General features: G+C 46.5%; 1 long non-coding RNA gene across 3 annotated transcripts in view; it reads left to right on the forward strand.

Moving 5' to 3' along the window:
- Window positions 1-23,998, forward strand: part of LOC121818650 (uncharacterized) — a 145,973-nt gene that overhangs the window by 39,134 nt on the left and 82,841 nt on the right. The window contains exons 9-10 of one of the 3 annotated variants that reach the window (XR_006058674.2): window positions 4,912-4,996; window positions 7,213-7,603. The exons of 1 other annotated variant lie outside the window; for it this stretch is intronic. This is a non-coding gene — a long non-coding RNA (uncharacterized LOC121818650). Of the gene's footprint in view, window positions 1-4,911; window positions 7,604-23,998 lie in introns of those variants that run through there. One more of the 3 variants, XR_009599250.1, reaches the window with a different exon arrangement.

The raw sequence follows: 23,998 nt of genomic DNA on the forward strand, positions 1-23,998 counted from the left end.
ACATGACAAGGTGAGATTGAGGGCAGGAGGAGAAGGGGGTGACAGAGGATGAGTTGGTTGGACGGCATCACCAACTCAATGGATATGAGTTTAAGCAAACTCTGAAAGACAGTGGAGGACAGGGAAGCCTGGCATGCTGCAGTCCATGGGGCTGCAGAGTCGGACACCACTTAGTGACTGAACAACAGTAACTCCTGTTCCTGCCTTTTCCGCACTCACATTTATTTGTTTATTGTCTGTCTCGCTCACTGAGAACAGGTACTTGGTTGGTTTGATTCACTGCTCTGTCTCCATTGCCTGGAAGCATGAATGACATAGTGAGTGGGCACTCAGAAAATATTTACTAAACCAGTGAGTAACTATATACCCAGGATACCGAGCAAGAATTTGCACCTGACTTTTAAGAGCTTATAGTCAAGGGAGGTACAGAAGAAATGCATAGTATTTAAAAAGACTCAATGAAATCATTATCAAGTTTAGCTACAAAATCACAATGGCATGTGTACCTAGAAAACTCTCTGCCTGGACACTGGCATCACATACCAGCATGGGCCAGATGTCACATAGTCAGTATTTAGTGAGGAGTAAGGAAAGGCAATGGAAAGATAATGTAAGTGGTTGTCCCTTCTGAGGTTAGTGGCTGTGTTCACCCAAAGTGAGTAGTTAGTCGGGGTAGGTTGACTTATTCAGCCAACAATGCCCAATCTCAGCAGTGAGGTCAGCACAGGGACTCCACTCCACCAACTGTCCAGAACACAGGCTCTGCCGGTCCGGTCTTGGGTGCTCCAGTGGAGCTTCCTTATCTAGCTGGCAGGTGACTCACTGTAGCAGCCTGGAGCCTGCCAGGGAGCTGGCTCTGGCTCACGTGAGCTCTGGCTCGTGTTGTGTTGGTGAGATGTCACGCGGTCAGTGTGGGCTAGGCTGGGGAGTACAGACAAGTGGTGTGTCCAAGACGGGGAGCTGGTGGGCACCTATGTCTCTACTGCCGTGAGCTCAGCAAACTCAAGGAGACCCGACCGGGAGCCAGACACTGGGTTCCAATGTGGCCAGACCCCGGAGCCCTCCAAGAGAATGCCATCTAGTGGGCAAAACACGGAACCAGGTCACCAACGGCAGGTCTTAATCAGGGCCATGGCAGAGGGACAGCAAGCACAATAGCAATGTGTAGAGGCAGGAAGGAGTTATTCCACGCCAATTATGGGGCAGTTGCAAGGGGCACAGTCAGACTGGAAAGGAAGTTAAGACTGTAATCCCTGGGATGGTGAGATAGCTAACTGTACACCGTAGACTCATGTTCCCTTCCCGTGGTACACGCTAGTGACAGGTAAGCAGCTGTCCAGGGTCTCCATTTCACACATCTCCTGTGAGGTTTCACTAGCTCTGAACAGTGAAGTGTCAATCAAAAGGACAATGTTTACCTCTGGGTCAAGTGGCAGGGCTTCTAAATGACTAGGGAACAACCTCCCCCTAACACCCTGATGCCCTGGAATTACCCTGGACAGTATGTGAATGAGAAAGAAAAATATTATTGAGTTTAAAATATTATATGTTTTGGAAAACAGTGTGATATTTTCCTACCAGCTTAAAGATGCACCAGTCCTATCATCCAGCAATTCTACTCCTAGGGATTTACCTAGGAGAAATGAAAACATATGTCCACAAAAAGACTTGTGCTAGAGTATTTATAGCAACTTTATTTGTAATAGCCAAACACTACAAACAGTCCAAGTATCTGCCTGCAGGTGATTGGATAAAAGCACTGTATATTCATATATGAAATACTCTTTGACAATACGTCTAGTCAAGGCTATGGTTTTTCCTGTGGTCATGTATGGATGTGAGAGTTGGACTGTGAAGAAGGCTGAGCGCCAAAGAATTGATGCTTTTGAACTGTGGTGTTGGAGAAGACTCTTGAGGGTCCCTTGGACTGCAAGGAGATCCAACCAGTCCATTCTGAAGGAGATCAACCCTGGGATTTCTTTGGAAGGAATGATGCTAAAGCTGAAACTTCAGTACTTTGGCCACTTCGTGAGAAGAGTTGACTCATTGGAAAAGACTCTGATGCTAGGAGGGATTGGGGGCTGGAGGAGAAGGGGACAACTCAGGATGAGATGGCTGGATGGCATCATGGAGTCGATGGACGTGAGTCTGAGTGAACTCCGGGAGTTGGTGATGGACAGGGAGGCCTGGCGTGCTGCGATTCATGGGGTCACAAAGAGTTGGACACGACTGAGCCACTGAACTGAACTGAACTGAAAGAATGAATTACCGGGTTACTCAACAACATGTGTAAATATTGAAAACATAACGTTGGGCACAAGGAGCAGGACACAGAAGAGTACATGCTGTGTGATTCCTCTGTGTAAAGTTCAAAGCAGACAGACTAATTTGTGGTGACAGAAATTAGGATAGTAGTTGCCTCTGGGAGAGAGAATTGGCTAGAAGGGGACATGAGGGAACGTTCTGAGATATGGCATGGTTGTCTACATTTATCCAAAGTCATCAGTTGGTACCCTGAAGACCTATGCATTTCATTGTATATAAATTTTACTTTAATGTTAACTAAGCAAAAAAAACCAAAGTGTTCAGGCAAAATGAATGATAATTTTGATTAAAGCATGAGGTTCTAGATGGAGGGATAGGGGTAGAATACAGTAGTATTAGTACTTAATATAGAATGATAAGTAGTATTCTAAGACTGGTAAACAGCTGGGCTTCCCTGATTGCTCAGATGGTAAAGAATCTGTCTGCAGGGCAGGAGACCTGGATTTGATCCCTGGGTTGGGATGATTCCCTGGAGAAGGAAATGGAAACCCACTCCACTGTTCTTGCCTGGAGAATCCCATGAACAAAGGAGCCTGGTGGGCTACAGTCCATGGGGTTGCAGAAAAGTTGAACATGGCTGAGCAACTAACACTTTCACTTTTCACTCACAGTAGCCTGTAAGACTGGTATACATTTTGGGCATCTAATGCCAAAGGAGTTGGATTCTATTACCTAAACAATAGGGTGCCACCCCAGGCTTTTGAGTAGTGGAGAAACAGGCTCACGTGCAAGTTTTGGGAATGAAAGTGCTGGCGTGTGGAGGAGGGAAGGGCAGTAGGAGTAAGATGACTAGTCGCCTTAGGAGCCAGGGCCCTGTGAGTTATACGCAGACTGGAATTTTCCTCTGCACGTATGCAGTGGCCAGTCCAGGGAGCCGGCCTGTGATCTAGTAGCTGTGTTGGCCAAAGGTCGAATTGTGAAACAGTTTCTTTCATGCAGAGGATATTTTAATCCCTATGACTCTTTAGTAAGATCAGGCCTTGTGTTTTGATTGGAAATGATTTCTATTATTAGTTACTATTACTACTCTTGGACTGTTGAATGCCAAGGCTTGGGAGGAGCTGGGCAAGACCCAGAGAAAGAAATAGTCTGTGAAGTTTGCATTTCCCAGAGCTCAGCAGACAGGCCCTCAGCCTTGTAGCTAGTCATTTACACTCATTCATCCACACCTCGGGCTCTGTCCTTCAGTTTGCGTCAGAGACCGAGAACCTGGAAGCTGTGATGGTAGCACCACAGGGCAGGGTTTCAGAGGGGGAACAGCTACTTGGACCCATACTCAGCAGCTCACGTGTTCCTCAAAAATCCTAGGAAAGACTGTGGCAGAAATGCCCCCATGCTGCCCTGAGTTATCACCTAGATGAGCCTCCCATATCTCTTGAGGGTGCAGAAGAGATGAAAGGACTACCAAGTCAGCTCAAAAAAACTCTTGTTTGTTAAGTCAAACATTGCATAGGTATTTTCTGAGCATTGACTCTGTGTGGGCCCTGGGACATAAAAGTAGGTGAAACAAACGAGGCTCTTCACCTCTTCTGACTCCTTCCTATCACCCAGCAGCATCTCCATGTCAAGTATTTTCCATGACAGAATTTATGTATTTGGATCCTTTTCATCAGAGATGATTCATGAAATATCAAACCAAATGTGGCCTTATTTTAGTACCATTGTCAGATTTTTCTCTTAGACACCTCCAGGAATTGGAACAATGAATCCTTTGTCAGTCTCTGAAGCAGAGCCTCAGAAGTAGTCATTGTAGTTGGACACACCAGGTGCTCAATAAGTGCTGAAACTGTGCCTAACCAGGAAGGTAAACCAGGGTCCCAGTCATCCTGGCTGTGATGCGCCAGGGGGCTCCCATCCACACTGACTGGGGATGTCCAGCAATTTCATGTAATGAGTTCCCAGTGAATTGTTGCAATGTTTGCGATCTCATGGTGCCAGGGGTCTATCAGTGGTCTTTGGGGTGGGAGTGGCCCTCTGCCAGCTGTCCTGAACACGCGATGTTCGTCAGCTGAGGAGTTCTTCAGAGGGTCCTTGCTTTGCCCTGAACAGCAGAGGCCTGGACATGAGGAATCAATCTTCCTGGAAGCTGCAGATGGTCAGCCTTCCTTCCAGACTCCCCTGGAGGCAGGACTGATCACCAAAGAAATCTGGCTTTTCCTGCCAGGCAGACCTGTGCTCCCACTCTGAGCAAGTCTGTGGACCTCAGAACCTTTGCCTCACGTGGGCCTTTGCCGGGAAGAGACGAAAAAGCAGAAAAAAAAACAAACTCTGGAGGCAGAGAGGCCTAGGTTTGTGTCCTGGATGCACTGTTTACAAGTAGTGAGCCCTAGCCTATTACTCCAAATCCTCAGTTTTCTCATCAATAGGTGGAGGTAATAATAGTGATCACTTGTATTAGAATAAGTAGTGCTGGGAACCATAACCAACAACCTGAAATATCAGTGTCCTACCACGAGAAAGGTTTATTTCTCATTCATGAAGAGTCTAACGTGGATGGTTTTGACAGATGGCACGCCTGGGTGGCTCCTCTATGAGAATGGATTCAGAAATCAGGATTCTCTCTATCGCCTTCCTCTCCTGTTCTAGGGACATGAAGTCCTGTGTTTCCAGCATTGGGACAGAAAGAGAGAGAATACCTATATCTTTAATAAGATAATCCAGAACAAAAACTGTAAGTACCTTTGCTAACAAAATATGCAGAAATACAGGAGGTCAATGAATCATCTCCCCAAAGTTGGCAGCTTGAAGTTGACCTCGATGGGGGTATTTACATCTCAGAAATCAGCAGATACTACAACTGAGGACCATTCCCCAGCTGACCGTTAAACATTTCCAGGAGCATCCCTGGTCCCCTTCAGCTCTGAGTTAGATGAGCATCCTGAGGGCTGAGCGCCCTCCTCAAATACTTTGTGTCAAATGATGTTTGAGAAAGAAGTGATCCTATTCGTGAGTCTGTGCAGAAAAGTAGGTCCCGAGGAACAAAGAGAATAAAGTATGGCCTCGACCAGGAGTCACATTCTGTTCACAGCCTCTGGAGGCTGTAGGCCTGTCACTAAACCATACTTTATCTCAGTGACAAAACCCAGAGCTGTGCCCTTGGTACCCATGACATCTCACCTTCTGAACCCTGGAAACAACACTTGGAAAAGTCACGGGCTCTCTGCCTGAACTCTCGAACCTGCCTCACAGTCTTCCTATCTTGACTGCTACCCCAGTGGTCTCTAGGCCAGCAGAACTGAGAGCTTTTCAGCAGTTGGGAAGCTCAGCAAAAGGCTGTCCTTTACAGCATCCCCCATATAGAAGAGCTGTCTTCTAAAGATAATTATGGGTCCTACAGTGCGTGCACCTATGCACATTCCCTGTCTCCTAATGCTCAAGTTTCCTACTCTTGCCATTTTCTTTTCTGAGACCTCTGGGAACCATTAACAGGGTTTTCCTGCTCCCCAGGATTTGCAGGAGAATGCAGATGGGCCCAGAGCGGCCTCAGTGACGTCTAGAAGGATGTGATAGAATTTGCTACTGGAACACTTGATTTTCTTACCTGTGGTGAACATTCATCGTCACTTCCCAAAATAGCACAGGCAGAACCAAGGCTTCTGGGTCTCTGGGCTGGCCTTGGCGTGGGCCTGTGTGTGCTGGGTAGAGAGGGCTGGGGTTCGTTTCACTCACCGTTCCAGGGGAGGAAAGGCAAGATTCAGTGCCTTTCTGTTTGTTTTCACAAACTCAGTGGGACCACCTCCATCCCTGCTACCACCCAGTTTGCAATTAGACCCTCCCCAGACCCTGGAACACAGCCTCGCGCAGCCACAAGCTCCAAATGGCAGTGGATGAATGGCCAAGCCTGCAGTGATGTCAACGGCCTGTGCTGAGGCCAAGGAAAATATGCGGGGGCCCGGGATGGCTTCATCCCTGGGCTTGTTGAAACGCAGCTGCGCGTCGTAAGTTTTCCATCTGAGCAGACAGAGTACGGTATATCTGAATTAGACTCAGAACCTAGCATGCCGTCTCTGGAAGCCTTGCCCCCTCCCCTGACTCCTCACTCTCCTTGAAGAACCACAATTCTCCAAGCAAGTGGAGCTTGAAGGGGCTAGAGATCGAATGTGAGGTAGCTAGCACTGTCGGTAATTTGGAGATTTGGGGGAAGAAAGCTTGAAGTCCACAAGTTATAGCAATGCGGGGTGGGAGTAGGGGGCAGTGAGCAGGCAGAGCCAGGGGGTGTAAGAGACAGAATTCTGGAATTCTTGATATACTGCTGAGAGTAGAGACAGCTGTTTTGATCATTCAAGCTCCTATGCCTACTTCTTCCTGATTTATGTAAGTCCTTCCAAGTTGTGGTTCCTGTTTTGAGGGGCAGAGGCTTGAGTTGCTTAAAATCATTGTTCCGGTCTTTCACTTGCCGCTCCCCAAGAAGACACGGCCAGTGGGGCTCTGAGCACCCTGCTGCTGCTTCAGGCTGCTGCTGGTGGAGCCATCTCCATGGTCAGTAATTCTCCTTTTGAATCGGCATCACACACATGCAGCCCCAGGGGGACCATCCTTAAGTACCCGAGCGATGCATTTTATGGATCAATTGACAAGTGGAAACCGAATTGTTTTTCAGAGTCTAGCAAGGCCTTGGAGCCTGGGAGCAGTTTAGCGTGACTCCCTGGCTGCCCCCTCTTCCTCCTCCCAGTTGCCTCCGCCTCCCCCAAGTACCTCTGAATTGCTCCAGCAGAGTGGAGGTTGAAGAAAGTAGGGTCTGTATGGCCTGACAGCCTGATGGGCTGCAGGGCCTTTCCTCCCCCGTGCTGACCAGGGCTGGCTGGACACAGCCAGCCATCACCAGGATCGCTGCCTCCCCCTCCATCACTGACACTTGGCTCTCCTTTTATGACTGTGTTTATACAGCAAACATACTTCGGAAAAAGAAGAACCCTCCCGTGGCTGCTGGCCATTCCACCTTGTGATTGCAGAAGCAAAGCATGGCTGGGCTTGATCTCTGGATGCCACAGAGTCCTCCCCAGGGTCCTGGGGGTGCTCTGAGACAGTTGGGCCTTTGACGCACATCTCCATCCCCTCTTCTGGATCACCTGCCACCATGAGATGATGCTGGGGCTTTAAGTCTCCTGGGGAAGGTTCAAAGCTGAGCCACAAAGTTAGAGACCCATCTGCGTTTGTACCTGTAACACCCATTTGCTTCCCTGACCAAGAAGAATAACCTAAGAGCTTCCAGCTCCTGAGAACATAGTGAATGCTCCCCAGACTTTGGCTCTTGTCATTATCAAGGTGCTGCTAGGTATTGTCTGGGTGCTTTGTGTGTTTTTTCTAATCTTTATGCCATCTTAGCAGGAAAAGTACCATTAGCTTCATGTTAGAGGTTTGGCTCAGAAAAGTTAAGTAACTTGCCCAAGGTAACAGCTAGGCAATGTTAGAGGCAGTCTAACTCCGAAGTCTAGGCTCATTATAGGAAAACCTGCAGCCTCCTCATATTTTTTCTCATGCATGCGTGCTAATTCCCCTCAGTCATGTCCAACCCTTAGTGACCCCATGGACTATAGCCCACCATGCTCCTTTGTCCATGGGATTCTCCAGGCAAGAATATTGGAGTGGGTTTCCTTCTCCAGGGGATCTTCCTGACCCAGGGATTGAACCCACGTCTCCTGAAGCTCCTGCACTGTAGGCAGATTCTTTACCTCTGAGCCACTGGAGAAGCCCAATTTTTTTTTTTTTTTTTGGTTATCTGTTTTTTTTCTCTGTCTTGATGGGCTGCACAGGGGCTGACCACTCAATCCTCAGGGTCCATGAGTCCTCGGCCTCTCCTTGAAGAGCAGATACCTCCTGGTTTCTCCTTCCCTTGATCCTGTGTACTCTCCTCTGGGACTCTTTAAAGAACCCCTGCTGGTCTCTGAGCAGCTGAGCTGTGACGAGTAGTGGTCTGTTGGCCAAATGCCCTTTCCAGCTCTCCTCATGGACCTGTTGAAAATTCAACTCAGTCAGGGTGGGGTTGACTTGGGCCTCAGAGTGTTGCCTCCCAGGAGAGGCCTTCCCACGGAACTGATGGCATCTCCACGTCCTTCCCACCTGTACTGGGTGGTGAGACCCAGTCGGCCCAGGGAGGCTCAGCAGGCCAAGCTCCAACAGCTGTGGGCGCTGGGGAGATGGCCAGTGAGCGAGGGGGCCAAGGTCATACAGTTGGGCCCTGAGGAGAGGATCTGAGAAGGGAGGCAGCAAGGAGGGCTGGGGTCCACCCGGAGAGTCCATCTAGGACCTCAGAAACCATGACCACTGCAGCCACTGCGCTTCCAGGTTTAGTGGTCCTCTAAGAAGCAGCGGAAGAGAGAGAAGTCTGTGACCCCAAGATCTGAGGGAAGAAGGAGACGTCTCTCACCATTCAGTACCAACATTCTCTCTTTCATGGTGTGGTCTTCAGTTTGGCTAAAGCTCTGTGTGTGTGTGTGTGTGTGTGTGTGTGTGTGTGTGTGTGTGTGCAAAGGCCATTACATGCCCAGAGCTCAAACCTCCTCTGTCTAGAGTGTGGCTAGGAATTCTCCAACATAGAACCTGTGGCATTGTTTGGTGGGAGCTAGCCAGGGCACCCCACAAATCTTTAGTGGAATAAAAGAGTGACTGTGTGAGTGAATCCATGAGTGACTCAGTGAACAGATGAGATGGGAGACCTCTGCTGGACTCATCTACCTGTCCCTCTCCTTTCTCTCTGTGCACAAATTCCACATGCTACCTTGATTTCTACTTTCTCAATGAGCATAATTTGGGTCAACCTATCAACAACCCTCAGATACAGTATCCAGGGTCATTACCGAGGTGAATACCCTCTCAACGGCCTCTTCCAGGCAGTCTCGAGCAAGCACTGAACTGAATCAGGAGTCCCATACTTGAGCCCCGACTTGGTTCCCAGTTAACTGTATGGCTTTAAGTAGAACGCCTGCCTTTTCCAGGCATTAGCTGCTGCCTCTGCCAAAGGAGGATGGCCTAGGGGCCATCAAGTTATGATTCTCTGTAAGTGGCCTTTGAGTGAGCCACAGCCATCACACTATTGGCCTTCGGTGCAAGAACCATAGTCACTGAAAACCATAGACTCTTGAGGCTTCAGCTTGATTATCAAGTATCTGAAGCTTGAACCTTATCTTCCTGTTCATGGAAAAGAGGCACTGAGGGAGCCTAACACAGTGCCTTCAGGCTGGCAAACAGGTCTGTCTTTGGAGTTGTAACAGAGAGCGAGGGAAGAGGGATGGGGATGTGAGAGGAAGAAGGCCCAGGCTGGCGGGAAGTTACAGGGCAAGGCTCCTCTCAGAAAGCAAGGAGAGCCCAAAGCAGGCAGGGTCACTGAGGAACGTCAGGTGGCAGAAGAATGTGGCTCTTCTGGGCTTGGGGACAGAGAACAACAGGCTTTTTAGTGCTGCAGCATTCTCCTCTCTCCTCCTCTCCTCCTGTAAACACCACCCCGGAGAGGAAGAGGGAGAAGGGTGAGCTGGGGGTTTCTCCATCCTTTGTCAGTGGCTCTGGACCGAGTTGATGATTCAGATGATTTAGTGATGATAAAAGAGTCAGTGAGACTCTAGAGGAAAAGCACAGCTTACCAAAAAGACTCACAGGGAGTCTAGGTCAGTTAGGGAACAGCATCCAAAAGGAGAAAGACCATGAGAAGCCTGCAGACTGGGCTGCGGGCCTGGCACTTGCAGGTGCAGCTACCAAGGAGCCTGAACCACAAATCATCTCACTGGTGAGGGCTGAGGAGCTGTGAGGAGGGCAGGGGAGCAGGGGCCAGGTATGCCGGGGCTGAGGAGCCCAGCCTCTGCCCCACGAACAGCAGATGTCCTGGTGACACCTCTCCCAGAGTGGGTGCGACTAAATCGTATGCTTCAGGGCTGACAAGCAGATCTGCTTTCCCTAATCCCCAACTCCTAATAACCTCCTACAGGCACCTGGAGTTCTGTCCAGGTATGGAAAGCTTTATCACTTAGGGAATTAATGATCATAAGAGAAGACTCTTCTTGAGCACAGACTGTGCCAGGAACTACACTCAGTGCTTTGTAGATGTTGTGTTAGTCGGGGTTCTCTGGAGAAACAGAACAAATAGGAGATCTATCCGTCCATCCTTTCATCCATCTGTCTATATCCATCTGTCCGTCCATCCATCCATCTAGAGATGGGGAGGGAGAAAGATTTATTTTAAGGAATTGGCTCATACAATTGTAGAGTCTATCAGGCACGTTGGCAGGCTGGAGTCCCAAGGAAGAGTTAATATCACACTCTTGAGCTCAAAGGCAGTCTGGAGGCACAGTTCCTTCCTTTCCTGGGGATCCTCAGTCTTTTCCTGTAAGACCTTCAACTGATTGGATCAGGCCCACTCACATTTTGGAGGGTAATCTGCTTGACTCAAAATCTATTGATTTAATCTGCTTGGCTCAAAATCTGCTCGGTCCTAGTGCTTGACCAAGTCTCTCGGCATTGTGGCCTAACCAAGTTGCCACATAAAATAAACCATCACACATACTTTATTTCTTTAATTCTCTGTGCCTGGATAGGTGCTAGAATTATTTTAAATCTTGTAACTAGGTTAAGCATAAATCCTATTTTCCTTAATCCTCAGTTATAGGCCTAAAGGAGATTAAAGGAAGTTAACAAGTCACCAAAAGTAACACATCTAGTAGGCAACAGCGGAGAAGGCAATGGCACCCCACTCCAGTACTCTTGCCTGGAAAATCCCATGGATGGAGGAGCCTGGTGGCCTGCAGTCCATGGGGTCGCTAAGAGTCAGACATGACTGAGCAGCTTCACTTTCACTTTCATGCATTGGAGAAGGACATGGCAACCCACTCCAGTGTTCTTGCCTGGAGAATCCCAGGGACAGAGGAGCCTGGTAGGAGGCCGTCTATGGGGTCACACAGAGTCGGACATGACTGAAGCGACTTAGCAGCAGCAGCAGCAGCAGCAGCAGCAGTAGGCAACAGAGTCAGGACTCGTGTTCAGGACTGTTTGATTCTAGAGCCCACCCCCAGCCACTGTACTGCACTGCCTTCCTGCTTTGGCTCCCAAAGTGTTTGTTTAAAACTACATATGTTTGGGAGGTGTGTCATGTTAAATAATGAACCGTGACTCTCTTGCTCATTCCCCTTTTAAATATTTGGCAGTATGTATGATAAGTAGGACATGCTAGTGAATCAGGCAGGTCAATCGTCTCCTACCCATGGGGTCAGGAGTTTCTGACCTTTCCTACTGAGAGCGCTATCACTTGCCTAGCATTAAGGGGGATGCCCAGCATTGGGGGTGGCACTGCCTGCACACTTGTGGTTTGTCTTTTCTTTTATATTCCACTGCAAAAGTACTTTCATTCCCAGAGCATTGCCTCTCTGAGACTCTTTACAAGGCCATCCACCTCCTGCCTTCCCTGCCCAGAGTCAAGGCCCCATTGCTCTCCTGCCTGTGCTTGGAAGCCTGGGCATCCTTCTTCTAACTCCCAATCAAAGATAAGGAGAGAAAAGGAGAAACTTAAATTCCCATGATGAGCCTTGAGAAATGATGGATTTGAACTGGAAAGCAAAACTTTTTTCCAGCTTCAGGCCCCCTAGAGAAGGATGAAGAGCCCAAGAAAAAGGCAAGAAAGAAATCATCTACCCTGTCTCTGTCTGCCAGCCTCGCCCTCACATGGCTTCTTCTCCCAAGGGTCTATGGTCTCTTCCCCCTCAGCTTCCACCTTCTGGGTTGACCTGGATGAAAAGGGTCAGTGCAATGACCACCCTGATTCCTATCAGCTGAAGTCCCTCAGCCCATACATACACAGGAGATGAATGGCTCCACTCACTACAAATCATGATCCTAACAAGCTGCTCACCAAAAGTCAAGTACGCAGCAACTGTTGAGACTCCCACACTCTCTCTGCCATGGAGGAATTTGCCTAATAAATTTCCTTTCCACTGTGTGAGGGAGAAAGGGAAGAGAGAAGCCAGCCAGCTTGGACAGGAAGCCCTGCATGCTGACGGTGCGGTGCTTGCTGCTTTGTTGGGTCTCCCTTGTTCAGCCCCAGCCACCGGCCGTTATTCAGCATCTGCTCCCTGGTAGTGCCCCACACTGGTTGATGGAAGAGAAGAAAGGCAGACAGATGTTGTTGCTCAGGTTTCAGAGTTTTAGGAGCCACTGGCTCCCTGAGATTCTAATACCACAGGTGTTTCTCAACCCAAGCCAAGAAGGTCAAGTTACAGCAGGAGACAGAACCTCATTATGGGCAGAGACATGGTGGGGTGTGGGCCTCTGGAAATAGCTACTTAGGTCTAAGTAAAACAATTGACTGGTCTTATCTTCTGTATAGAAACCTGAGTTTCCTTTCCATTTTCTTAATCAGAGAACTTATTTGATACATTTTATCTGAATAATGATGTTTCCAGAAGGATCTTTCTGGTCATAAGATCCACTCTCCTTACTCTTACTCATTCAGTTCAGTTCAGTTCAGTCGCTCAGTCGTGTCCGACTCTTTGCGACCCCATGAATCGCAGCACGCCAGGCTTCCCTGTCCATCACCAACTCCTGGAGTTCACTCAGACTCACGTCCATCGAATCAGTGATGCCATCCAGCCATCTCATCCTCTGTCATCCCCTTCTGCTCCTGCCCCTAATCCCTCCCAGCATCAGGGTCTTTTCCAATGAGTTAACTCTGCATGAGGTGGCCAAAGTACTGGAGTTTCAGCTTCAGCATCAGTCCTTCCAGTGAACACCCGGGACTGATTTCCTTTAGGATGGCCTGGTTGGATCTCTTTGCAGTCCAAGGGACTCTCAAGAGTCTTCTCTAACACCACAGTTCAAAAGCATCAATTCTTCGGTGCTCAGCTTTCTTCACAGTCCAACTCTCACATCCATACATGACCATTGGAAAAACCATAGCCTTGACTAGATGGACCTTTGTTGGCAAAGTAATGTCTCTGCTTTTCAATATGCTATCTAGGTTGGTCATAACTTTCCTTCCAAGGAGTAAGCGTCTTTTAATTGCATGGGTGCAATCACCATCTGCAGTGATTTTGGAGCCCCCAAAATAAAGTCTGCCACTGTTTCCACTGTTTCCCCTTCTATTTCCCATGAAGTGATGGGACCGGATGCCATGATCTTCGTTTTCTGAATGTTGAGCTTTAGGCCAACTTTTTCACTCTCCTCTTTCACTTTCATCAAGAGGCCTTTTAATTCCTCTTTACTTTCAGCCACAAGGATGGTGTCATCTGCATATCTGAGGTTATTGATATTTCTCCCAGCAATCTTGATTCCAGGGTGTGCTTCTTCCAGCCCAGCGTTTCTCATGATGTACTCTGCATAGAAGTTAAATAAGCAGGGTGACAATATACAACCTTAATGCACTCCTTTTCCTATTTGGAACCAGTCTGTTGTTCCATGTCCAGTTCTAACTGTTGCTTCCTGACCTGCATACAGGTTTCTCAAGAGGCAGGTTAGGTGGTCTGGTATTCCCATCTCTTTCAGAATTTTCCACAGTTTATTGTGATCCACATAGTCAAAGGCTTTGGCATAGTCAATCAAGCAGAATAGATGTTTTTCTGGAACTCTCTTGCTTTTTGATGATCCAGCAGATGTTGGCAATTTGATCTCTGGTTCCTCTGCCTTTTCTAAATCCAGCTTGAACATCTGGAAGTTCATGGATCACATATTGCTGAAGCCTGGTTGGGAGAATTTTGAGCATTACTTTACTAGCATGTGAGATGAGTGCAACTGTGTGGTAGTTTGAGCATTCTTTGGCATTGCCTTTCTCTGGGATTGGAATGAAAACTGACCTTTTCCAGTCCTGTGTCCACTGCTGAGTTTTCCAAATTTGCTGGCATATTGAGTGTAGCACTTTCACAGCATCATCTTTCAGGATTTGAAAGAGCTCAACTGGAATTCCATCACCTCCACTAGCTTTGTTCGTAGTGATGCTTTCTAAGTCCCACTTGACTTCATATTCCAGGATGTCTGGCTCTAGGTGAGTGATCACACCATCGTGATTATCTGGGTCATGATGATCTTTTTTGTACAGTTCTTCTGTGTATTCTTGCCACCTCTTCTTAATATCTTCTATTATTGGAAGTGGTCAAACAGGAGATGGCAAGAGTGAACGTCGACATTCTAGGAATCAGCGAACTAAAATGGACTGCATGGGTGACTTTAACTCAGATGACCATTATATCTACTACTGTGGGCAGGATTCCCTTAGAAGAAATGGAGTAGCCATCATGGTCAACAAAAGAGTCTGAAATGCAGTACTTGGATGCAATCTCAAAAACAACAGAATGATCTCTGTTCGTTTCCAAGGCAAACCATTGAGTATCATGGTAATCCAAGCCTATGCCCCAACCAGTAACGCTGAAGAAGCTGAACTTGAATGGTTCTATGAAGACCTACAAGACCTTTTAGAACTAACACCCAAAACAGATGTCCTTTTCATTATAGGGGACTGGAATGCAAAAGTAGGAAGTCAAGAAACACCTGGAGTAACAGGCAAATTTGGCCTTGGAATATGGAATGAAGCAGGGCAAAGGCTAATAGAGTTTTGCCAAGAGAATGCACTGGTCATAGCAAACACCCTCTTCCAAAAACACAAGAGAAGATTCTACACATGGACATCACCAGATGGTCAACACTGAAATCAGATTGATTATATTCTCTGCATCCAAAGATGGAGAAGCTCTGTACAGTCAGCAAAAACAAGACTGGAAGCTGACTGTGGCTCAGATCATGAACTCTTTATTGCCAAATTCAGACTTAAATTGAAGAAAGTAGGGAAAACCGCTAGACCATTCAGGTATGACCTAAATCAAATCCCTTATGATTATACAGTGGAAGTGAGAAATAGGTTTAAGGGCCTAGATCTGATAGACAGAGTGCCTGATGAACTATGGACAGAGGTTCATGACATTGTACAGGAGACAGGGATCAAGACCATCCCCATGGAAAAGAGATGCAAAAAAGCAAAATGGCTGTCTGGGGAGGCCTTACAAATAGCTGTGAAAAGAAGAGAAGTAAAAAGCAAAGGAGAAAAGGAAAGACATAAGCATCTGAATGCAGAGTTCCAAAGAATAGCAAGGAGAGATAAGAAAGCCTTCTTCAGTGATCAATGCAAAGAAATAGAGGAAAACAACAGAATGGGAAAGATTAGAGATCTCTTCAGAAAATTAGAGATACCAAGGGAACATTTCATGCAAAGATGGGCTCGATAAAGGACAGAACAGTGCATAAAATAGAACAAATAGAAAATAGAACAATGCAATGAAATAAGTAAGAGTAAAAAGATCACCAGCTTCCCTGGTGGCTCAGTGGTAGAGAACTCGCCTGGCAATGCAGAGTCAGGAAGATCCCCTGAAGAAGGAAATGGCAGCCCACTCCAGTATTGTTGTCTGGGAAATCCCACGGATAGAGGAACCTGGCCAGCCATAGTCCATGGGATCACAAAAGAGTTGGACAAGACTTATGACGAAACAACAAACAACATCAAAGCAAAACCACTTAGAGTAGGTCTGGAATTTATGCTGGAATCTTCATGTTATAGGAGTACATCACTGGCCTTGAGATGTGTTGAACTGGATTATCTTTGAGTGTGAGTCTGAGAAACAGAATTTTAAAGCTGAATGCATCCCATATAAAACCATGTAGTCCAATTCCCTTTTCTTCTAACAAACAAGACAGCCAAGGCCAGAGAAGTTAAGATTCTTGAAAATCATTGCACAGATAAGACCAATCCTGAATTCTGAGTTTGGAGAAATAGAATCAATTGCAACTTAAGACTGAGGAGGAGGCCTTCTTTTTCCTGGTGGAGCATGAAAACCTTTTGAAGGCCACCTTTTGTGGCTGCTGCCTTTTCCCTTCACCTTTCTGTCCCTCCGACTCCAATCTCCTCTAAAAACAGAGGATCAGGAGGTCTTCTGTCTTTTGCAGATGTCTCCAAAGGCATGCCTATGTTAGGCAAGCTATCTTGTGAGATTCTTGGTGGGAGAAGAAAACTTGAACTTGGAGAACCTCTGACATATTTTATCCTTCCTTTGAAAAATGTCTTGATGCCAGCTCAAACTGGTAAGGAGCCAAACATCAGATAAGGCACACCCTTAGAAATGCTGGGTGTTACTCTGTGTCATCATTTTTCAGAGCTGAGAATGATGATTAATAGATAGAGGATTTAGGGTGGCTAGGCTAAAAGGGTGACATAAACTCTACTTTTATCCTCCCCTTTCCTCCTGGGAGCCCGGAAACTCCCCCTTGTGCTCTCAAATCCCTATGGAATGACCCTGGCATCCTGGTTTGGTATCCTGGTTCTGTGATTTTATTGCAGTGTTCCCACAGTAAGATTCTGAGAGAAAGGGGTGGTCACACAAAATGGATTCCTTTGCAAATCAAACGTGCAGGACTCTGGTGATCGTCCTGGCTTGAAATGGAAGTTCGGTTATAATCTTAATCATCGTCCTGGGACTCAGTGTAAACAGATTTAAGCCTTCCTTGTAACCCGCATTCTCTTTTTTACACTACAGTAGCAGAAAATTTTTCAAAACTTAAATCCAGTCATGTCATTCTCTTGCTCAAACACTTCCAGCAGCTTCCCTTCATTCTCAGAGTGAAATTCAAAGTTCTCAGCGTGACCTAAAAGGCCCTGCATGACCTGGTGCTCGCTACTTCTGTGGCTTCACTCCCTAGCATTCTCTGTCCTACACTCTGTTCTAACTACGTTGGCACATTTGTTTCTCTAAGTCACAAAACAGGTTCTGCCTCAGGGCCTTTGAACTTGTTTTATCTTCCTAGAATATTTTTTTCTGGGCAAATAGCTGTGTATTTAACTCCTGACTCATTCCGATTTCTATTCAGAGAGGCTCCCTTGACTGCCCTGTAATACCCCACCCATCATTTTCCATTACCTCATCTTTCCCTTTATAAAACAGCTGTTTTTGTTATTTATTCCCAGTCTCCTTCATTCAAATATAGATATCATGAGTCTGGTAATTTTCTCTGTATTTCTAGACTTGTACCTAGCACATGGTAGGCATTCAATAAATATCTGCAGAAGAAAGTAATGAAAAAAAAAGAAAAGAATGAATGTCTTGTATTTAGTGTTTGCATATATTTATATCTCTCTATATATTTTTGTTCCAAACATGCATACATACATCACATACCACAAATCAAACGTACACTAAGCACAAAACACTTAGGCAGGAGGTCATTTCAAATTCATTAAGCATTAATTTAACACCCTCTTAGGGCAAAGCCCTCTACCAGGTGCAGGAAAGTCCTAGAAAAAGAAACAAAATAATCTGTCTCTCCAGCAAAACCCCTTCCCATTGACGCCACTGAAGCTATTTTACTTCTTGCAATTATAACATAAAACATGAGAAATTATTTGTTTACAGTCAAATATCTGAAATTTTACTTGGTTTTTAAGCATGTCCTCTATGTTCTTCCTTTTTATGTCATCCTGTCTTTGAGTTTATAATTATTCTTTTACGCTGAGTTGTGATTTTGGAATTCTTTATGAGGAATAATCCCAGTGCTGAGATCACACAATTAATTCTTCAAAATGAGATTAAGAAACTCTGCATTCTGGATGGAAGACCCTGTCTGGTGATTAGTTGCCTGGAAGAGCTTGTTACAAGCCAAATAGAAGGAGCTGTCATCCTGTTGATGGTTTCCAGGGACTAAGGCTCCAGGACCTGCAGTAATTTCATTTGTCATCATTGCAAAGTCAGAGAGTCATGTGAACTACCAAAGCCTGCAGCAAAGGAAGTTCACTTGCCAACTGTCCTTAAGAATCTGAACAAAAGATAGACACGGCAACTGCTGGAAGTGAATTATATCCAGCAGTTATATTATCGTTGTCATGAAAAATAGAGGCAGCGAGTTTAGATCTACTTGTAATAATTTCCCAACTCCAGGCAAAGACTTTTAGCAATGAAGATATCTTTAGAAATCATGATGTTAGCTCCTTTCCTTGTCATTACAAAAACAGGCTCCAAGAAAGCTTTGATCAGCAGTAGGGCTGGACTGGAGAAAAGAAAGGAGAGTCGTCTTACCAGCATGCTGTGCGAAAGGAGAAAAGGTACCTGCCTGAAGATTCAGCAATATCCCAAGGGTATAGAAGTACAGGTGATGCTGAGTCAGTCAACAGAGTTAGTGAGCAGTGGATAGCATCATGACCCCAGTAGCTAGCAGGACTGCACTCTTATTCTGGTCAATCTGTCCATCTGTTGATTCGTGGAAACACCCAGCTGATAATTGGGGATAAAAAGAGAGGACTTCAAGTGCCCAGGAAAGAGATTAGCAAAAGCTGAGAGCCCTCACAGACCTCACACAGCCCGGACAAACTGGAATTATGTTGTAGGAACAAATAATACCCATGCTCAGTGACTTAAAACCAGGAAGGTTTGTTCCTTGCTTATAGTAGTAGTGTTCGTCACTCAGTCTTGTCTGAGTCTTTGAGATCTCATGGACTGTAGCCAACCAGAATCCTCTGTCCATGTGATTCTCCAGGCAAGAATACTGGAGTGGGTTGCCTTTCCTTTCTCTAGGAGTTCTTCACAGCCCAGGGACTGAGCCCAGGTCTTCCACATTGCAGGCAGATTCTCTGCCATCTGAGCCCCCAGGGAGGCCCTCCTGGCTCCTACTATGTATATATTACACATCAGGAGCAGGCTTAGCTGGTTGTGGTCATTCAAGGGCCCAGATGCCAATCTCCCTGCTTGAGAGAACAGAGGGCTCTGGCAGTCTTGTGCTCATAATAAAATGCTCCACTATAGAGGTGACCCACAGACAGTCTGCTTACAAGTCACTGGCCAGGGCTAGTTTTCACAGCACCTGCACAAGAGAAAGTACAGTCCTGCTGACTGGGTAGGTTGAGGGCTGGGAACTGGAAATGCTTGGTGAATAGCATTAATGACTTGTGCAACCTCTTCTAGGTCCTGCGGGTGCTCAGGAAAAAAGAGAAGAGGGTTGTCCTAGTCAAGGATGGAAATCCAGAGGAGTTTGGGAGAATGAGGGAGACAATATGGAGAACAAGAAATGGAGGGGCACAGCGGAAACCCAAGATTTGAGACCAAGTCTGCAAAGTGGAGGTGGGAGCCCGAGGTGGTGGCAGCTCAGTGGCCATCCCCAGCCCAGGGCTACCCCTGGGGATTGGGTCTGGATGGTGACTAACTCAGATCCATCCCCTCCCAGTAGGAGACTGAGGTCAGGGGATATTCTTTCCTACAATCTTGAGTGGTTGTAGGTCCTCCAGGCCTTGCAGGAGGAGCCTGTCAGAAGACGTACGTGGGAGGGAGCTGGGGAAGGGAGGCTGGGGCTGACATCTGGCTCTTATCTCCCCCTGACTTAGAAAACGCCTATATTTTCAAGGACTGTCATTCTAAGTCCTAACACCCATGAGAATAGACACAAGGAAGAATTTTCTGAAGCTTTTGAAATTCCCAGATGAGTTCCAAGGGAGGGAGAAGACTTTTGTTTGCCTAAGACTCCACGGCAGCATTTTTTTTGCAGTATGTAGTTCAAGGCCACCCGCCTCTGAATCACGGGGGAGCTTGTCAAAGACGAGGTTCCCTGGGCTTCTCCTCAGACTCACTGAATCATGACTCGTGGGGATGGAGCCCAGAAAGTTGTGTTTTTGACATGTTCCCCTGATACAAATTAAAGTTGGAAAACCATTGCCTTATAAAGGAATCAAATCACTGTTGGAATGGCACAGGTTTGTCCTCCCCAGAAACAGAAAAGGAAACCCTTCTAGTCCAATGGTCATGGATTCCAGGGCTGCAGTGTAAAGATTCCAGTAGATTTCACTAATTAGCCCTGTTTTCTGGTTCATAACTGTATAATGGCTTCAACCTCTAAAACTGTTTCAACTTTCCCAAGCCTTTGCTGAAGTCTGAGCACCCGGTTGCTGCGATGGGAAAGACAGGTGGCTGGGCCTATGGGGTAGGGGGGTCTGCTCTCTGCAGGAGACAATTACATGCTCTGAAAAGGACAACCGTGGCTTGTCCTAGGCAACAGAGGGGAACTCTTGTCAGCATTTTGAAAAGCTGGCGCCATGCTTGAAAGGGGCTGACGGGAGCTACTGATGGGTCCGGCTGCAAAACAATTGCTTATGAGGAGGATCGGTGTCAACTTTGAAGTGAGCCATGCTCGAATTAGCACCGTCGTGGTAACAAGCAGAATGAGCACGGCTGAAATGACATATTTAGTCAGGAGAGAGGTCTGTGTTTAAGGGAAGGACTCTTGCCCCAGAAACAGTGTGTGAGACTTGGATGAGATGCTTCTGGCTCCTTGTTTGTCTGGCTTTAAGAAGCTTCAGCAAAGTTCAGACTTAGAACTGAGTGGCTCCCTGAACTGAGCGACATGTGTATCTTCTGTATTTACGCAGTGGATGGAACCTGCCCTTTCTGGATTGTGGTAGGGTTGCCTTCATGCCCTGCACATCCCTAGGAATCCCGGAGCTCCTGTATGCTCCAGAGTCTCCAAAGGTGGGATTCATGCCTTTCCCCACTGACTGAGGGGTCTCTACAGAGCACCGTGGAGAAAATGAACCATGGTTGCTGCACCTAGGAAAATTGGGTCGATTGTCCCCTCCTCCTCGGGGGTTGTCTCCCTCAGATGTATTTGCAGAGAGTGATGGTGTTGTTTTTGGAGGTGATGGTGGGCTGAGAGGGAGTTGCCAGGTGGCACTAGTGGGAAAGAACCCACCTGCCAATGCAGGAGATGTAAGAGATGTGTGTTCGATGCCTGGGTTGGGAAGATCCCCTGGAGAAGGACTTGGCAACCCAGTCCAGCACTCTTACCTGGAGAATCCAATGGACAGAGGAGCCTGGCAGGCTGCAGTCCTTGGGGTTGAAAAGAGTTGGACACGACTGAAGCAACCTAGCACAGCACACGTGTGGAGAGAGAGGAGTGAGGGATGGTGTCGCCTCTTCCTAGTCTCTGCAGCTTTTCCTCCCTCTGTGGCTTTTTGCTATGCCATGAGCCACACCCACAAACTCCTCTAGGTTCCTTTCTCTTCACAGAGCTTTCTATGCATAGCAGTCGTGGCCAAACTAGGTTCTTGGACCAGGTCTTTTCCTCTCAAGATCTGGTGGAAGGTGGAAAATGGGGCATGAAGCAGGGTATTCTTTCAACTATACCTTCATAAGCCTTTACTTTCTCAACTTCCCCATGTGTAAAATATGGGAATAATACCTCCCTTTAAAGATAAAATACAATCTCTAAGAAGCCTAGTCCAATATCTGGCAAAAAAAATCAGCACATGACACATACTTTTGCCTTTAATTGGGCTATTTTGATGAATATTACAAATGATATTATGATAATGACTTCCTATTTGGGAGTGGCATTGATTCAGGCTCCTGTATCAGTCACATTACAGATGTCACAAAAGGCGGGGTTTTTATTCTGTCTGTGGCACATCAAACAAACAGCTCTACTTTGTCTTCATTTAGGTGAAGAGTTTTTGCCTCTTTTCTCTTAAAAGCGTTCTTTAGCGGAGCCCAAAGTGCACAGTTGGAATACAGTGTTCAGTTTATAATTGAAATCAGGAGTTCATTATTAGCTCTCTGGACTTGTAGAGACAAGTTGCTTAGCACCTCTTCACCAGGTTGTCTCCATCTGGAAGATGGGGACAGCGTTCATTTTCCGGATGGTCGTTTGTCAGTTGTGTTATAAAGATGAATAAAAGAAAATCCTTCAAACACTTTCAGTTCTTAACAACAACAACAAAAGTTGCCATAGCAACCCAAAGCATTAGTCGAGGTTTCAGTTCATGGTTGGAAAAATCTCTCAAAACCTAGTTTCTATGTGGGGGAAAAAAAAGAGAGACATCATGTTACAATCACGCATTCAGGTAACCCTTGGCACCTTTCATACAGACCAGGAATCACTTCCGGAAGGTTATAGAGTGCCTGTGCGAAGAGTAAGTTGCAGCAGAGAAAAAGCTTAGCACAGCTTCTCACAGCTCAGCCATCTGGCTGCCCAGCTTCCCACCACCCTTCTGTCGCTCACCTGGTGGAGCGCTTGCCCAGGGACGGCAGGGGGCGGCCTTGCAGATCCAAGGCCAGGCTGCTCAGCTGCAGCAAGCACAGCAGTCCAGCCACGAGACCAGAGAGTCCATTAATTGGCTAATTTTGCTTATAATGTTTGGTCACTGCCTGGCAGGCCCCACTGTCTCTCGGGTGATATTGGGCTCATTTGGAAAAACAGCCTGGCTTGGAATTGTTTTTTCTGAATGGCTTATGACATCTTCTAATGGTGCCCTTTGCTCCACTTCCTAGTCTGGACCAAGTCTTCTGGTCCTAGGCTACCCAGCAAAGCCTGGTGTGGAGGTGAATCCCAGTGAGTCTCTCAAAATGCCTGCTCCTTCTTAACTGAAGGTTCTCTGGTTTTGGGTGAAGGAGAATGGCTGGGAACTCTAAGCTGCCTTGGGAATCCTTTTCAGACTAGACCCTTTAATCCAGCATGTCACTATCCCAGGGAAGTCCTGGGTTTCTCAAGTCATCCTACATTTTCAGCAGCAAAGGAAATGAAGCCACCAGGTGTTTGCTACAACCAGGACTTCAGAATTTTCCTCCTGAGTTGTATCTGTGTTTGTGTCTGTGTCTGTATGTGTGTTCCTAAGGCATTTTTTGTTCTTTGTGAAAATTTCCTAGAAATGGCTGAACGAGGTTGAGCCCGTTACTCCACCCTTCATTTGATGTTTTGCTTCAGTGCCAGTTACCCCTAGATGTTTTTCTATTTTCTTAGGATTTTGTCTTTCAAACTTCTTACAGGCCTTAGAAACATGTTCTTTTCAACACAACTTCATCCTTAAAACCCTACCCTTAAATTCTTCTTCCTCTAGACCTAGAGAGGGACCAAGTCTCCAATTATTGACTTCAAAGTCCTTAAGAACTCGATAGTCCTATCTTTCCCCTTCTTTTGCTTCTAAGGAAATGGCGTCACCACTTCATCCTTCTAGTCTGTGCTGGAAATGCCCTTTTATTTCTTACAGTGTGCCTGCCTTCTGCTTTTATTCCTCAAAGATTTTCTGAAATCCCATCTCCTTCCTAGTGACCATTCTGCCTGTTGGAGGGATGTTGGTGACTTATCTCAACACCCAGTACACAGGCCTCCTTTTGTCTTTTCGTCTTTCTGGGTCCCTCAGCTTTCACATAATGAAAATTCCTTAATTTTCCTGTTTGCCTAATGCCTGCGCCTCAGTGTATGTGACTTGCCAGCATCCCAGGTTTTCAGTAGGCCGAGTCCGGTCAGATGTTGTCTTTACCTAACCTCGTTCCCTAGCCCCTGTGGCTCCAGGTACTTGGGGTAATTTAATTTTCTTGCACTGTGATGAGGAGCTCTGGTTTACAAATGGCAAAATGAGGTGCAAATAGATTCCTTGGAACAAATGAGTGACTTGATTAGACGTGGAGTTAATCTTGCAGCTCATGAGTCATCTGGCCACGGTCCCCAGAGCTCCGCATTTCTTTCAGATCCCGCTCTGTGTGCAGGAAAGAGAGGAGCCATTCTTTTGGTCTCTGTTCTGCTCCATTTCCCCTACCAGTTGGTAGACATTTTGTAAATGCTATTTGATGAAAATGAAAACCTCACATTACAAAGAGCAACAACATTTGAACTTTATCTAATTCTTAAACTTCTAATAAGCTCTCAGAATGTGACTTGTTTTTCTGAGGGAAATAATTTAGTTGAC

Source organism: Ovis aries, chromosome 2 (assembly GCF_016772045.2).
Source record: "Ovis aries strain OAR_USU_Benz2616 breed Rambouillet chromosome 2, ARS-UI_Ramb_v3.0, whole genome shotgun sequence".
Taxonomy (NCBI): Eukaryota; Metazoa; Chordata; class Mammalia; order Artiodactyla; family Bovidae; genus Ovis; species Ovis aries.